This window comes from Aptenodytes forsteri, unplaced genomic scaffold, assembly GCF_000699145.1.
Source record: "Aptenodytes forsteri isolate BGI_AS27 unplaced genomic scaffold, ASM69914v1 Scaffold72, whole genome shotgun sequence".
Taxonomy (NCBI): domain Eukaryota; kingdom Metazoa; phylum Chordata; class Aves; order Sphenisciformes; family Spheniscidae; genus Aptenodytes; species Aptenodytes forsteri.
The window spans coordinates 5,368,927-5,387,066 of record NW_008796193.1 but is presented as its reverse complement, the minus strand read 5'-3'; positions in this window follow the sequence as shown (position 1 = coordinate 5,387,066).

The following is an 18,140-nucleotide window of genomic DNA, read 5'->3' as shown; positions in this document are numbered from 1 at the left end:
GGTTAACGTGTTGCCCTCAGTCTGTAGCCTGGGTCCCTGCTTGGTGAGGGTTTCATTTTCTGTTTACACAACAGAAGCAATAACAAGGAAACATGGAAGCATCCTTAGGTTCTAAATAATTATACTTTGCTAAGTATACACAAAGAGCTTGACTGCACTCTCACCATTGATCTGACTGATTTCTAGCAGCTGCTTTACCCTGATGCATTGCGATCATTGTTAGAGTGCTTATAGGATATTTACAGGGGTATTTCTTTTTCCTATGTGATAAAAATGATGGTAAAATTAACAACCAGCAAACAGCCTATGGCATGATTACAGACACAGGTAGTTTTTTGAAATATTTTGTGTGTATAACAGAGTAATTTTATTTTGCTTAAGTGCTACTTAAATATTCCTTACATTCAAACATTCCTAGGGGAAAAAAGCCATTGTGTAAGAAAAAGGTTCAGGCTGTTCTTAGTGAGATCAATACAGCTCATCTGTTTACATGATTCTAAGTAGGATATGTTGGGTAAAATACTTTAGGGAAAAGTTCTTTTAGTGGATATTGAATGATAGGACTTCTTTTTTGTAATTAGTTCATATTTAATTACTATGTCATGAGGCCTACATTTAAGCTTATTTGAAGAATTTGTTTTTCTATGGTTTATTGAAGAAAGAACAAAAGCATTTAATGCACACGACTTGAGCAAAAAGGTTTTTCCAGCACCTAATAAATAAGGTGATGCCAAATGAAATGTCTTTTTTTTTTCTCTTTTTATATTCAGTGGTTGACAGTTCTTAGGTTTTTTTATTCCGTATCTTCTATTTTCTGTCATTTTTCTCATGTCTCTAAATGAGTTGTAACCTTCAACCAATTTGTTGTCCATCAAAATCGGAAAACAGAGAAATCTCACCAATTGAAAATTTTTGATTTTCAGTGCTGCCTGTTCTGTCATTCTTAGTTCAGCCTCAAATTTAGGATCTCTCAGTGGGAGAAGATGGATCTTTGGTGAAGACTGACTGTCACAACTTGACAGCACTTTATTATGTGCCTTAGTTTTATAGGCTTTCATGTTTCGTGTTTATTTAGCTGAAAATTGAAAATAAGTTGCAAATTTAAAACAAGTTGCAATCAGAGCTGTAGGACAGCTTTGTTGTGGACTGCTGCACATTTTAAACCATTTTTGCTAAATGATTTTTTTTTTTCTTAAAAAGAACTTTGAACATTTGACCTAGCTGATAATTATGCTGATGGACTTGAGGCTGTAACTGCTTTGCTGAGAACACTGGAAAAATACACATGGAGAGTCAAACTGAACAGCAAAATGAGTCTGAAGTCATTCTGTCTATGGGATTTTGCTGAATCTCTGTGAAATGTGAATCTTTGACTGTGCTCAAAGATATCTTCACAGTCGTGTTCTTTGCAAAGAGGTTGCCTCTCTGAGAAGTTCGGCAATGCAGTGAGCTGTGCCTCAGAGCCAGAGGCTGGCAGCAGAAGCCACTGGGAATCAGCTGTGCAGGCACAAGGGTTTTCCATATTGCTTTGTATATAATCCATTCCCTCTAAAAAACTGTCGGGTTCAAGAGGCACAGTTCATAGCAAATGAGTATGGAGGAAACGATTTTACCTAGAAAGGCTTTGCATCAGCAGCAGAGTGAGGGAGAAGGGATGTATGCTGTGATGTGAAAACTCCTGCTGTGTCTTTGGATGATGCCAATATACACATCGCTTCTGCCTTTCGGTGGGATGGCATGGCTCTTCCCTTACTCTCAGTCTAGAGGGCTGTTCCCAAAGACCTAGTAGAGGCTTTGTTTAACTTGCATTTTCAGGCTGCTGTAGCCAGTATCTGTGGGCTAGCTTTTTAACGAAAGTGTCAGTCACTTAACGAGGGTGAATTCAATCAAACAGAGAAAGGTTCAAGAAAAGAAACAGACATGTAGATCTCTGAAATCATATAAAAATATGATTTTTTTTAAGTGATCTTATGAAGTATACTTTTTTTCTGTTCAAAGGTGGTGAGAACTTACTGTTGTAAGTGATCAGTGATAGCTCACCATTAAAAGAAAGGTCCAATAATTTTCTTCCTCTTTCTCTTACCTATTCCACAGCTCATAGTTCAAGTTGTACAGGCTTTTCAACGTCAAGGGTGCTTTCATGTCTTTAGCATGTTTCATAATGTAGGATGGTGTTCAGCTGGAAATCTTGGATAACTCAATTTGTTGTTTAGCCTTTTACATAGATATAAAATGGGACAATGACATGGCAGGTACATGGCAGGTACATTTTGAAGATTTATTGCTAATTATCTGCAAGAAGCTTTGGGAACCTCATATGAAGTTTATGTTTAACATTTACTGTGTTGCAGATTGCTGAAGGAACTAGAGGGGACTAGGCAGAAGTGTAAGAAGGTGGGAACTTTCTGTGATGGGTCCTGCTGCTTTACCTGCCTCTGTCTGCTTTGTGTCTTGCCTAATTAGCTTGTATTTAATCTCTTGGAGCAAAGGCTTCCCTACTACATGTTTGTCCATGACTAGCACAGTGAGATCCCGCTAGAGGATTGTGGGGTCTTTGCAGTTCCAACAGTGATAACTGGTTTCGGTGTCACGTGTCTTTTTTTTTTTTTTTTTTTTTTTAGTGAAAATGAGCAAATTAAAGACCATAACTGAGATGTTTACAGTTGCAACATGGTGAACAAACAGATAAGGTAATTTTACCCCTTCTGCTAGTTACCAAAGTAACACTGTAAACATCCTTTTAATTTAGTATAGTGCTGTGAAGATTAAAACTTAATTAAAATGCTGATATTAAAAAAAATTTAAAACCTGAAACAGCATAGAAAAATAGAAAGACATAATTATGGTCCAGTGAATACTTATCACTTGTTATGAAGCTCTGGAGAAGAGGTATTTTTTTTCTCTCAGTTGAGAGTAATTTTATTCTGATCATAAATTTGAATGACCAGAACAACCTAAGATCATAGCTGTTTATAAATTAATAAGCACAGTTGGAAAGAATGTGTTATTCTGCTCATAAAATACAGGATAGTAAGATTTTCTTTGCTGGTCCATTCCTTAAAAAGAAGTTCTCTTGCATACCTTTCAGGGAGAAAGAAGTTACGAAGACAAAAAAAATTACTGTATTCCAGTATTTCACATGGCTTGCATAGAAATTCAGCTATTTAATATTAAAAGATCACTTACTTTCAAATTAATTAATAAACATACCCTATTGTGAATTTGGAAAGGGTCAGATTTTCAAGTGGTACTAACCGGCATAGTTTCCTTTTATCAACAGAGCTACACTAATTTGTACTGGGTGAAAAGATATGTGGAGGACTCAGTGTGATATAATTATTAGAAATTCCTCCAGGAATGAGATTTTTATCACTTTTGTTGGCTAGTTAAACATTTGTTACTTTTTCAGATTCATCGTAATGAATTTAAAATCATTGTGGAGAAACAATATGTTTGCCCAGTAGAAGGCAAACCAAGACACGAGACAATATTCTTTCACTGCAAAAATCAAAGTAGTAATCTCTTCTATGACAAAACATGAGTGCTAGAGAAAGAGTAGCTTCAGCTTGTTAGCTTTGTTGATAGCTGTCTTGGTAGTTTCTTCAAGAACTTAGCTGGCAAGATGCGATAGCTATTACCCGGGAGAAGTAACTCCAAAGACCACTGGACTAAAAATGCCCTTTTACTATCTTCCTCTCTTTATCTTGCTCAAGTGTTTTAAAACCATCTTTAACCGTATATCACACATTACTTCTGTGCACAGAATCATTAGTAAAATTACATTTATTACAATATCGTGATGACTACTGTTGATACAACTCAACCTGGTAGCTTAACCATGACTTCTTGCCCCAGGATGCTGTGGAAACTGAAAGGTTACTGGACTTCAAGGACAAGCTCGTGGAAATAAATCTACTGAGGTTGCTGAAACTTTTTCTGGCCTAGGATGTCTGTGAACTGCAAATGACTGGAGGCTGGGGGAGCACATGGGTGAAGTATTTCATCAAAGTTTGCCCCATTCTTAGACTCTTTCTTGATATCTTGTTTTGCCCATTGTTGGAGACAGGACATTACATTACCTGGAGCTTTGATCAGGTCCCATACAACACTCTTAGGTTACCAAACAATTCTGGCAAACAAAAATTTCAACTTTAAAAATATTGTCTTTCTTTTTCTAATCAAGATACAAATGAATTTCCTGGCTTCCAGGCTAGCATATATGTATGAGATCTCCACAGGCCTACAACTCAGTTATTCCATGATACATTTCTGATTTTGTTAGCTAAGCTGTTAAGAAACCTCATGGTATAAATCTCTCCGGTGGTGTTCCAGCAAAATGTAAAAAAACCCCTTTTAGCCAGGCAGTACTGCAGGAAACTCCCACATCCACCAGCTTGGATCACTGTCTTTGAGGAACCATAGACTATGGGCACATGAAGAGCTATATAATTTAATATCATCCAGGAGCAAGTGCAGTTAAAAATTATAATTGCCATCTTTAGAAAAGTGAAGTATTTTTGTTCACAAAAAATTATTAGTGTCTAATATCTGCTTACAGAAAAAAAGCCATGTACATTTATTCTAGAATGCCATTGTACATTTTACCCTGCCAGGGGCTCAGGCTATTTATGTTTTTGACTGCATCGTCTTCATTAAATTTAAAAAAAATATAAATTTCCATGGTAACCACTGCATCATACAACAAAGACATGTATATGCCACTTAGATCTTTAAAGAGGCAGAGTCTGGAATGAAATTATAGCCTGGATTTTTTTACAAAATAATATTCTTCTTAGTAAATGCTTGTTTTGTTGTTTTTTCAATAAATTCTAATTTTACATTAAACAGCAGCATATAAAATAGTGCTTTTAAAATAGCATAGTTCTGTCATAAAACCGTTAACTTTATGAGAGCCATTCATGCAGATGAGATCACTGGGCTGTAAGAGAAGAGAGGGAATGGGTGTGAGACGGTGGTATTCTTTAGTTCTGTCTTTCTGTTATTTCCCCTAGACATAATTTTTCTATTTTTCAATTTTTATCACAGTACAATGATAAGGTCACAGTAAGGTCACAGTAGTCACACACACACATATTTTTATATATATATATAGTTACCATATATATACGGTTACATTTTCAAACTGATTTTTACAGGTGCTATCCTGTGAAAAAAAGTGGAGGCCATTCCATTTATCTCTGACTTTTTAATGAAGCTCCATATATTCATATGAGAGCATATAGCTCTTTAATAATGCTTCTCATTTTTCACCTTTCAGTTCACATGCAGCATCCCAGATCCCAGATCTGCACTGTGATCCATGCAGGTAAGCTGCGTTGCAGAGAACTGACATGGGAAAGCTTGGAGGCAGAGCCCTTACTGCTTTGCCTGGTGGCCGCTTTGGGCTCCAGTTCCTACCAGGGCTGTTAAACAGCACCAGAATGTCAGGGCTGAACATTCATGTCCTCTCATACAGCAGCATCAAACAGCTGGAGGTCTACGCTGGGTAGCATCAGTGGGTTATAAAATTATTTTTGTGGTTCAAAATAGATCTAAGGCAAAAAGCAAGTATCACATCTGAAGTCTGGGGAGAAGTCTGGCATTTCGATTTTGTCTCATGGATTCCAGTGAAATGCCTCTAGACTGAGGAGCTATGGACTGTGCCTGCCTGTGACTTTAGCGTGTGGCTACAGGCCTTCTGGCATATTATGCAAAGTTTCTGGCAGAGGTTGCTTGTTGGTATACCCTGTTCATGTTGGAATCACTTTCCCACTGGAATAAGCAGAGTCTGAGACTCTCTCCCTCTCTCTGCACTCCGGAAATCCTTCATTTTTTGGCAAGCAGAGCTGCTTGCCAACATTTAGCCCTCAGCAATTTTTTATGATTGAGTTATAAAACCTGGAAATATGAGCTTATAATGAAAATGCCAGCACCACATTAAAAATAGCAGGAGCAGTGGGTACTGCTGTAATGATGTTCTTGCTTTGGTTTTAATCCCTTCTCCAAACCAGCTCTGCTTCCTGCAGCACTGGAAGTAAGAGATGTTCTCAGCACCTGATGCTCTGAACGCACTGCGTGTGGGTGTGTAGCGTGCAGACTCCCAGATGGGCTGCCTCAGCAAACAGCTGAATTTTGAGCTGTGCTACACCATTCCAAGAGGGAGAGAAGAGGCAATAAAAAAAGGGATGGGATACAGCTATCATGGGATTAAATGCTTGCTTTCTGTAATCGATCTTGCACCTAGGAAATTCCAATAAATTTGACTTCTTGTTTACACCCATATACCCAATCAAATAAGGGAAGACCAGACTTCTGTTTTCTTGGGAAGGGGAAAGAGCTTTCCCTTTGCTCCTGGTGCCAGCAGCCTTGGGATTATTCTACATTCCTCTGCAGCGTTGTTTGCCTGTTGGGGTCATCTGGGTATGTCCCACTTTCCATCTATTGAAGAACCTTTTCAAACCTAATGGATGCAGTATAATCTCCCACAACAAAATACTTCCAACTAACAAAAATTTTTGGACTTACAATAGTGGCATCTGACTGAAGCTTAACAGCCTGGGACAGGATGGAGGCCAGAGCAGCCTCTGGTAATGGTGCCTTTGAGGGAGGGCACTTTGGAAATGCTGACAGCTTCACTTCACAGTTTATTCTGCTTCTCCCTTTACACCTCCCATTTCTCTCCTCCTTTCGTCTGCGTGTGCCTTCCTTCTGTCAGAAGCTTATCTGACTGAATACTGGAGTGGAAGATTAGGAAATGAGTAAATTAATGTTATTCAAATATCTGTTATAATAGAGTGTCACATAGCCAAACACAGGGTTGAGATTTCATCGCACTAGCCATTGATTCTGAATGTGCAGCAGATCACCATGTCCATCAAGGCAATCCTCTACAATTAGTCATTCTTGACCGAAAGTTATTATTATGATAGCTGCTAATGAATTACTTTTTGAAAGTCATTCTGGTGTCACAGTTCTGGGAGCTGCAAAAGTAAAGGCGAAGTTTACCATAATGAAACCGGAAGAGAATAGTGCAGTGAGGGGAAATAAAATACACGTGGATTAAGCTAGATGACAAGTGGTAGTAAAAGTAAAATGAAGGAAGACTACAAATTGGAAGGAATGTTGAAAAGTTGAGACATAAACAAAGACAAGCCATAGGGTGAGGAAAAAAAGGTAGTTACATTTCTTCAGCAAAACTTCCTAAAACTTTTAAAGTGCGGTGGGAATGGAAGGACCTGTGTGCACAATACACTGCTGCTTAGAGCCTTGGCTATACAATTTCTCCCAGCATTAGAAAAGTATTTTAAATGACCATTTACATTACTATGGCAACCATGTAGACTGGCCATTTCTTTGTTGTATTCACAAAATAAAAGAGCATAAAATCCCAGAACATTTTTCTGCATCTAGTGTAGCCCTATAACCCATCTGTGAATTAGTTCATGATGGTTACAATTAAGAGTTTGTCTCACTGGCCCTTGCCACTTGTCTATTCTACTTTTGTTTCTTTTCACCTGAAATATGTCCTTCAGAGGCAGGATCTCATTAATCACTGTCTTTCCCAGTAGTATAACTCTACTGATTTTCAGAGATTACCTGTAACATGTAAGCAACACATTGATGAACGAGCCCTTGAAATTCCATGTTTAATCTTTGTGGTAAAATACTATTTCTGTTAATATTGCAGTTTCTTCACTTTAGATAATTGCACCTTTCTTGATTGTCAGATACTCAGTGAAATAAGTGGGAAGAGGAGAATGACTGTAACTGAATCATTTGTGAAATGACATCCCCTTTTTCCTCCTCCTCCTCAATTACACCATCTTTATGACACAACATAGAGAAAAGGATGCTCTCCTATCCAGGCGAGATGAGCAAATTGATTGGCATAAGGCTGGCATTCACATCTCCAGTGAATGTATCTGAATGCTGAGCACTCTAACTAGAGCAAGCCCCAATCCCTATGTGGGATGGTCTTGCAAGTATTTTCAAAATAAATAAGGAAATATTGAACGTATCCTTTGAACTTGTATTAACGAGCAGTGGTTTTGGAACCAGCCAGCACGTTTTCTTTTGCTTAGGACCATGTTTCCTCTGGTCAGCCCATGCCCACAGTAGTAACTGGTGAAGTTGAAATGATTTTTTTGTTGTTGATATTATAACTTAAGAACAGCGTCGCATGTGCATACTTTTAAAAGATGGACCCCTTTCTATAAATGACATGTTTATATTTACACAGCTACTGAATCTTTTATATGCAATTTCTGTGAAAATGGTGTCTCCCTGACTGGTAGCCTGTCAGCTCCTATTGTATTCAATTAAAAAAGGGCAGTGCAAGCAAGTAAAAGCACTCTGGGTTTTTGCGATCTAATCTTTGTAAGAAAAGGAATTTGAGATGTGAGCAGTAATGCATTGTGGTACAGCAGTGCATAAGTAGTATTTTCTTGTTGTTCTTGTCCTGATTAGTTGCTTCAGTTGTAAGTGAGGTAACAGTTTAAAGAACTAACTCATTATATGGAATGACTCTGTCTGCTGTGATACTTAAAATCATCTGGTGACACTGGAGCTCAATGCATAAAATATTAGCTTGGTAAGTAACTCTCCCGCTGGATAGAGCCTTTTGCTTTCAGAAGTAAACCTAAGGATATGAGAAATCCGTCCTTGCATATAGTGTCTGATCCAGTGCCAGTGCCTAAGGATATCCTTGGAAAGATTCCCATCTTTAAACACGGGATCAGGGTCCATGGTGCAGTAGCTGAAGTGCTGAGGCTTGGATTGGCAGCAATAAAATATGGCATTACTGTTTTAAAGTAGGAAAATGGCTATAAGAACATAGGTTGACAGTGAAATACTGACAAGAAAAAGCAAGAGCTGTGTGAAGGCAGAAAAAGGGAATTTATAGAGAAAAAACTTGGGAATCATGAAGATTAAAATAATAGGTGTTTTTTCCAGTTTGTTCACATCTGTTGCAACATACATGTGAGAGTAAAACAGCGTTTTTCTCCACTCAGAGTTGCAACATACATGTGAGAGTAAAACAGCATTTTTCTCCACTTGGATAAATATTATACCTATTTCAAAGATGTGAAGGATAGGACACAGAAGTACATCACACAGTGATGTCGAGGGTAATTATTGTGGAATAGCCAAAGTACAAATGTTGAAACGTCCTGCACTAGCTCCCCAAGCTGGCATAATTAGGTGGCTGCAAGATCAGATGTCTTTTGCCCAGAATTATGGAATATGGTGGGAACTAGCAAGACAGCACATGATCTTGAAGACACACTCAGCAGGGAAGGAGACGATCCCTGCAGGAAAATGTAGTAGGTTTTTCAAAGTTTTTGTCCTTATATTTACCAGCCTGAAGACGACAGACTCATCCCTAACTTACACCAGTAGAACAGTAAGCAAACTTGGAGCAGAGGTTTAGGTGATAAGGCCAAGATCATGTGTATTATTTTGTTAACTCATTAGGTAAAAAGGCTATCTTTCTGCTCTTATATTTGCACAATATTTTGTGCAATTAGCTTTTGATCCATGTATGCTTGTATCTCTGTAACTGTATCACAACTGAACAACAGCATGTTATTTAAACTGACATCAGAATTTATGAGGCCCTGGTGCCCAGTCATGTGCTTTGAAGAATAAAGCATGCATAAGCAAATTAACCAAACCAGCAACCTCTCTGGACACGCAGGAACTGGGATATTTTGCATTGTGTTGTAGCAATGCTAGAAGCCAACAAAAGGACTGGTTTCTCTCCCAGAGCTATAGTGAATTTGATGGCATTGCACAGACTTGGACATATATTAAACAGAGCCATGTTTACTTGTGCTGCATAAGAATCACAGGGGGAAGCAAAATCAATGTTTTCCAAATGGAATAGAAAGAAGCCGTGAAGAAAAGAAATGGTATTTTCAAGCTTCTTTGAAAGGTAACACAAACAACGTACAGAGTAAAAAAATTCTTCGAAGAAAAAGCACTTGCCAATGTCTTCTTCACTCTATATTGACTTTGCTTTGGAGGGTTAAGGCATGGTAGGTCCTTGGTATTATTTTTAAAGGGGGGTGCATGGGTGAATAAATGGTCTTTGAAACTGATGTTTTGAATTGCAAGCTGCACAATGCATCTGTACCTCTTGACAGCAACAGAAGATATTCAGATCTTAGAGGGGCGCTGAGACGACACTGAGAGTGCATGATGCAGTGGCGTAATGAAACAGAGATCAATGTTAAAATGAATGTAACACCACTGAGGAGTACACACAGATCAATACTCTTGTAAGCCATAGAGTATAATCCTGCTATATAGGTCTTGTTAGATAGTACAGTCAATTCTATGAAGACACATTTTTCTGCATTTCTTGAATGTACCTCTGACTTATGTGTCCCAAAGACTGTATTAAAATGTCCTTCTTTTAGAATGTAAAGGCTTGAATCTTTGGCTTCCCACTCATGCATGCTAAGGAAAATACACAGTGCTTAATAGTAAACTCACAATGCTCAAAAATGTGACATAGGAAGATAAGATGGACAGCCAGCAATGATCTGTGTTTCATTAAGTCTTTGAAATATTGTTTTATCCCTGTGTCCCCTTACTGCGTCCTCCTTTTCTTTAAGGAATATATTTTAAGCACAATTACTGAAAATGCATTCTCAAGGGAAAGGGGGATGTCAGTCTTGCAGCCCCCACTAATATTGTGCAAAGAACTTGCTTATGGTTATTTTCCACCTCCTGATTTTTAGAGCTTAAAACCATCAAAAAAAGATCAGAGAGTTTCTCTCCTTTCTTGATGCATGGATAGCCTTGGAAATAGAATGTGGTTACTAGTGTAGACTGAGGTGCTTGCTCTCTCTTATATATATGTGTGTGTGTGTGTATGTATGTATGTATATTCCGTAATAATTTCAGGTTATCCACATTTCTTCTCATGCCACTGCAAACTTAATGCCTCTGAGGATCCTCATGTTTTCAGTTTTATAGTTGGATGATTTGTAGGAACTGATGACAGTCAATCTGTAGTTAATGACTCCAGCATGCCAAGGCAAACTGTTTCCCATAAGGAAGTAGCCAACGTAAATGTAAGAGAATAATCAAAATTTATTTTCTCCTTGACAGGAAATTTAGCACTGGAAGAAGTGAAAATGATAGCAGCTTGAATCTGCCTTAAGTTGATCCATTGTACTGGTTCCAACATGTGCAAATAACAGACAAGCATTATTCAACAATGCAGGTGCTGTCAACTAGGCAGGGATCAGCAAGTGCATGAACCTGCACTGGCCGCAATTAACTGCAACTTGTTACTGTTGTCCTGCATGCATTTGATGCTCAGTGTCATTGAACCTTCATTTTTTGTGTCTCAAGTTTGCCAACCTACGATAGTACTGCCCAGAATGTATATTGCCGGCTGGTTTGATATTGTAAAACATTTTTTCTTAGAAAGGAGCTGATTGAGGAGTGAATGGGTCTATGGACCTTGCAGATAGAGTGGCATCTAGCCCTGTGCCTTGGAAGACCGTGTGCCTGTCGTACTGTAGCTACACAAACCAGTGCTTGTGACTATTGTTTCCTTAATTCATCTTGCCTTTCACTGCCTGAAATGGTAATTCATTCCAGTTATTTTCTGCCCATTGATATGTGTAGTATTGCTGTACTTGCTACAGGTCAATGACAGAGGGATGTTCCAGGTCTGGCAAATGTTTTAGAGCAACATTGGCTGCCAAAACACATATAGAGTCAGATTTACACTGCACTCCAACTTTCATCTTTCGATCCTGCAAGGGCATGGGAGGCATCAGAAGCACATTCTGTCATGCGTCTCATGGAAACCTGGTACCTTATCATGGACAGAGCAGTGGGAGTTGCACTCCCCATTCTTATTCTAGCCTGTTTTAAGCTCCAGGTTTCCTTGAGGGACACATATCCTTCTCAAACCCATAGAATGAGCAGGTCCTTGATTTCTTTTCAGCTGCAGACCTGACTGCCACTCTCCATAGAAAGAGGAGTATATCTCAGCTTCTAATTTTCATCTGTCTTCTCCTTTTCCCTAATACAGGCATTTATATTTTTCCTTGTAATTTCCAAAGGAAGCTGTTTTTACCCATGTCCTTGATAAGATGACTTTATTTCAAATTTCTTTTTCATAGGAAATATTCATATTTTTTTAGAGTGGAGAACAGCTAAGCCAAATAAAAATAAATTAATAAATACATAATTACAGTGTTGCTTCAGGGAAAAGTTTCTAGGCATAATCTAATAACAATGACTGGAGATACCATTAGCATTGTGTGTTGATTCCAAATCCCTTGGGATAGTCTAATAATTAAGCTTGTGTTTTCCAGTCCCTTTTGGCCTTGATAGCTATTATGATCATTAAGTGTAACCTGCCATAGACTCTGGTTTCTAAATGCCTTTGTGAGTCCAAGACCATGTCTGTGTCCCCTTGTGAGGGTACTAGGTTGATGAGAAAAAAAAATATTCTCATTAGTCCCTCAAGATGCTGTTCTCTCTCCCATTCCAAAGCTCTCCTTTCCTTCCAGGTATCTACAGCCGGCAACTTTTCACAGCTCTTTCTGAGCTTCAGTTAATCTTTATTCTTTCTGACACTATGGCAGCTCTAAAATGCCATTGCACTTGCCTGCATTTATCATCCTCTTTTTCAGTGTTTGTGATTGACCCCATCCACTTAAGTCCTGGCTATGTGGCTGCTGAGCTGAAAGAAACAGAGTAATCACCACTGCGAAGGCCACTCTTAAGTAGATGCTCTTCATGATGCAACTCTGGCTTCAGAAAGTTCGGTGTTATCAGAAAACCTTCAGCCCTAGTTTCTTCTAGAATGTTGCAAACATTTCTTCTGCTTCCATGGGAAAAAGCAAAAACTCGTTAAAGGGGTTGTTCCCTGTCATACTAATTGGCAATGCTGGCAGTAGATATGCAGCTGCAAGTAAAGGAACTCACTTTCTCTGTTGCAGAGAGAAGCATTGCAAAAGCAATACATAAACAAAGCAAGGCACAAGCTTTCGACTAATTTGTCACTCCTTGCTGAACTTGTCTGAAATTTATTGCCAGTTAGACAACATTTCTCTCTGTTTACTGATTTGATTGAAAGGATGATTTATCAAGGCTCAACATCACATTTAACGCTGCACTCTGGTCCGAAGGGTAATGAGTTGTAGACACGTCTCATTCTTCCCCACATGACTGTGAGCTTGCACAGCAAGGTTAGTATTTGCAGGTGTTGGTGTGACACATGGGCAGTTCTGCTGGGGAGGGGGTTGTTCACACTGGCTTCAGGATCAGCCCACTCCTTGCCCCTCCGAGCAGGAGAGGACGTATATTGTTTACAAGGAGGTTTCAGATAGCTGCACAAAGACAAAAAGGGAGCGTAGATGAGAGAGAGGGGGTGGAATGGAACATGGCAATGGGAATGACAATGAAAATGGCGAGACAATAAAAGGATTAAAAATACCAGAAAGTGAAACAACAGCTTATTGTTGTCACTGCTGTTATCCCTACTGTTGCTTCGTAGTGTGGCTTAACGTTGTTTGACATCATCTTGGCTGACTACTATAACACAGTCCCCTCACAATACAGTGGAAACTAATGCCTTCTGTCTGAGTGTATATTTGTTTTGGTTATGGTGAGTTTTTCTTAAGCAGCCCTGGTATTTGTTTCAATCAGAACAATACCCATCGTCTCACATTAATTTACAGAGTCATAACTAGCAGTATTTCTTTTCAGCATAAAGAGTGCATTGGAACAAATGCCACTATTTATCAACTGTAATGCAGTTCTTTATAAAGGTCTTATGTGAGCAAAGAATAAAAATGCAATGATAGTCTCACAATAAATATCCTAAATCCTTTATTGCCTATTTATGGTGTAATCTCTCTACAGTTGTACAATATATGACTGTTTAGAAAAACCTCCAGACTACAGTTATATGGTTTATTTACCAGGAGATGGCAATGGTGATCTACTGCAGTATTAACTTATATACAAGGCCCATATAATTCTTCTGCAACACCACAAACTTCAGTATGAATGAAACCAAAGTATTCCAATACTGGTTTTGCCTTCCTTATTTCTGACTTGTTTCAGTTGCCGCTATTCATTGTAAAGAAAGTATTTTTTTTCTCTCATTTTTGATTGAAATTGCTGTCACTACATTTTTTTAAGATGTCTAAATACAATCATACTGGTATTCTGGAAAACAGAATATTATCTAAAAAATATTGAATAAGATATGCCATGTGTCAGAAAAATCAAATGATTGATGAAAGTAAAAGCTTAAAAAATGCATTTAGTTTTACAGTATCAAAATTGAACTTGAGTAGTTAATGAAAAATAAATTCTAGATTATGCTATTAAAAATCATGTTATAATTTTCTATTAAGCTGCTTGAAGTATGGTCTTAAAATATGTAGATGCCAACTGTTTTACAGAACCTGAAATTTACTGTGGTCTGCAATGTTGTCTGAGTTGTCACGTTACCTTAACCTATAGTAAGGTGTGCATCATTCTTACATGAATTAGTGCAGCATTGGTGTTCACATGTAGAAGATCACTGCCATAAGCAGTGGAAGTAAAAATCTGGCTTCTTATAGGATTGTTCTATGTATCTTTATATCCTTCTCCACCTGACTACCTATTTGTTACTTTTCTCCCCAGAAAGCTTGTACAAGTTGACAAATTGGTTTGTGCATGTTTACTAGATATTTGGCAGTTTTCAAACAGAAGAAATAACTGGTGAGTCTTACTTGCATTTCACCAGTAGGGCAATGTATATGGTTGCTCTCCTCTCCCCAGCTATATCCCTGAGTGAGCTGGGGACACTGCTGGCTAGCTAACCCTGCTCTGAAGAGGATCTGGGGTCTGTGTAGAGCAGTTACCATCTTTTACCAGGGAACTACTCCCATGGTCGGCTTTTCCTTTGGTATTCTGAGATACACAGTCCATGTCTTACAACTGTCAGCATGTGGCTCTCACTTAGGAAGGTTATCCATCCTCAAGTTAAATAAATGCTTTAACTGCATCTGCTCTTTGCAACATTAAATGGCAACATTATTGCCTTTCCACTGCTATTATTTTAGTGTTCCCAAAAAAACCAGCCGGGACAGTAGAAGTTTGAGGCTGTGAGAGGAGCATGGAATAGGTAAGGAGCGCTTACCTGTAACAACAGATGATAGGAGGGAAAAAACCATTGGTTTACTTATGTGAAGGTCTCAATTTTCTACTGTTTCAATTGCATTTAGTTTTCTAAAGCCTTTCTTCACCACGGTGTCTACCTTTCTACTGCTACAATATCTTTCCTTTCCTTCCTCTGTTCTGCATTAAGTGGTACTCACTCAAACCCCATCTGTACAAGGAAGAAACAGCAAATTTAGAGCATACACACAGAACTTCCCTTTATGCTGTTCTCTCCACACTTTTATATCAGACAGCTTCTGTGGTGGGGTCCACCTGCTCAGCACTCACGATATACTTTCTAGGGGAATGGCTATCTCCACCTAATCAGTAACAAGAGATACCTATGTACACAACAGTAATCACACATTACACATCTGCAACATCTTCTTTCCTCTCAGAGATCCCACAGGGTACAACGGAAAGAGAGAGTTAAGAAAGACCTTTGTCTTTTTTTTCCAATAAGGAAATTGATCCATGGAGTAAAATGAACTGACCAAGTGAAAGCAGCAGAAGAAAGAGAGAGTAGGGTTTAGAGTCTGTTGGCTGCTTGTGCCTTGCTGTATCAGCCAAACTGCTTCTCCTTCCCTTTCAGATTTTTTTACCTCTTTACATTCCTCTAGAAAACAGCACAACGTTGATCAATACATTCAGCGCCACCATCTTCCCTGGGCACTGGGGCAGCCACATGTTTCACCTTATGGCAAGGTTCTCCAGCAGCTTCAACATCTAACAGGGCTGTGACTCACTCTGGTGGTGTTCATGTCTCTTCAAAGGATGATTTTTCAGAAAGGGCAAAATGATGTTCAGACTGACAGTCGCTCACACAAAATGTCTTGTCTTCTCTGTTGGATCTCTTGCTGTGAATACCACATTCATGTCAGCCGTGTGGAGGGAGGAATTGAGAGTTTTGCTTTTCCTATCACTTATTTAGCACCTGCTCCTTTCTCCCTTGTCTTACCGACTTAGATCGTGCTTACGCTCCAGTACGAAGTAGAGATATGAATGTTAGCTTGAAATGAATTAGCTCAACCACTTACTTTACTTTGCTAAAATCTGTCCTGTAAACATACCAGACTGCAGGCTCTTGAGAGGGTGTCTATTTACAGCCTTGTTTTTACATTGCTTAGTACAACAGAACCAAAGCAGAGAGGCTCTGGATGCCACCGTAGTGCAGATAATTTTCACAGTGACCCAGAGGGAGAAGCAAGGCCAGACTCAGAGGTTAGCAGTTCATAATGGGTAAAAAGAAGTTTAAATTTCTGAATTATAAAGTTGTAAAAAAGATTCAAAGGGAAGTAAGGGCATCCTCAGCCCACTCTTTGATAGTACAATACATAAAAAACAGATTTTGTAGGAGTATAATAAAAGATTGTATAGGAGTATAATAAACCCCAGACACCAGTCTGAAAAATTCATTAGTTTCTGCCATGACTAAAATAAGCACTGTCTATGAAAACTACTTTGCAATGGTAATGAAAAGCAAGTGGAAAAGCAAGTGTTAGCACCAGTGCTGCGACGTGAAATAATTTCTGTATACTCAGATCCGTCATTGTGAACAATGTTGTTGATTATAAACCACATCAAATTCCCAGTCCCCCAAAACATGTATTTTATTTTGCAGTTTTTCTAGTAATTATGAAATCAACAGAATACTATCAAGTTTTACCACAATTAAGTTAAATATATACTTAAATGATGTAACGTACTCGGTAATTGTAATATGTCTGTAACAGTAACTTCCTTCCCAGGAACAATTGGCAATATTTCTTGAGCATTTTTCAGGGGTGGCATCTAATGATAATGATGATGCTCAGCTGTCTCATAATTTTATAATTTAAAAGGTACTTGGATGCAATTTAGAATCAAGATTTGACCTTCAGAGCTTCATTTCTTGTAAGTTGATGAGAGCAGTCTCCTAGATTTGAATGGATTTTATGTCCCCTTCAGTGTATGTGGGTTTGTTGGAAGAGGTGGTGATACAGACTTATGGCAGTGCGAGCAGTTCTCTGAAAACAGGTCTATATCTAGTCACTAGTGAGATAGTGTCTACTTGTAAAGCTATTACCATGTCATTGTGCTGAAGACCTTTGGGCTCAAGGAAAACAAAATGCTTGTCTTAGGCCCTCAGTGAGAGAACGGCCGCATGGTATTTTGCTTCAAGCAATTGCCACTTCTCAGGGCAGAAGGTCTGGCCAGAGTGTTGTGTCTGTGGTGGGCCTGGGAGGCAGGAGTTTTATTCTAGTACTTTTCTCAGATTTTGTCAGATGCATACATAGCTCAAGAGATGGCTCAATATTCTCCACCAAACTGGGAATGTCTCTGCTTTGGCAGTTTTGTCTTCCTGCAGCCAGAGAGCTAATCAGTCACTGCCATTCTGGCCACCAGAACTGAGCGTATACTCCAAATTTATGTTAACAGATCCTGAAATAAAAGCCCTAACTCAGTTTGTAAGAAAAGGCAAGACAAGCTCATTTGTACTTGTACCATTAACTTAACATTTATTTATATATATTTGTTCAGAAAAATAAAAAGCAGGTAGGAAACAGAAACCTTACTATTTAATATTAGGTAGCCAGTGACACAATTGTAGACTCAAGAATAGCAAGTGGCCACTAATGTAATGATAAAATTGGTTCACAAATAATTCATTGTCTAGAACGTCTTACATCAAGTGTTTGCATCCCTTTACTATCCAATATTAAATTGGATAAACCTTTGCTGTACAATAATTTATTTATAGATGCATAATTTTGAACAATGAACACATGAATTTAAAAATTAGATAGATTGGTTATACTTTTCCATACTGCTCAGAGTTGGCTGTCAAAGGTCAGTGGGAGATTCCCACCAGTTTCATTAGGGCTTTTGAAAATCTCATCCTTCACTGGTTATTTGTAGATAGAGCTAATGCTTCTTACCTGTTTTTGAATATCCCATTTCATTTCCATTTG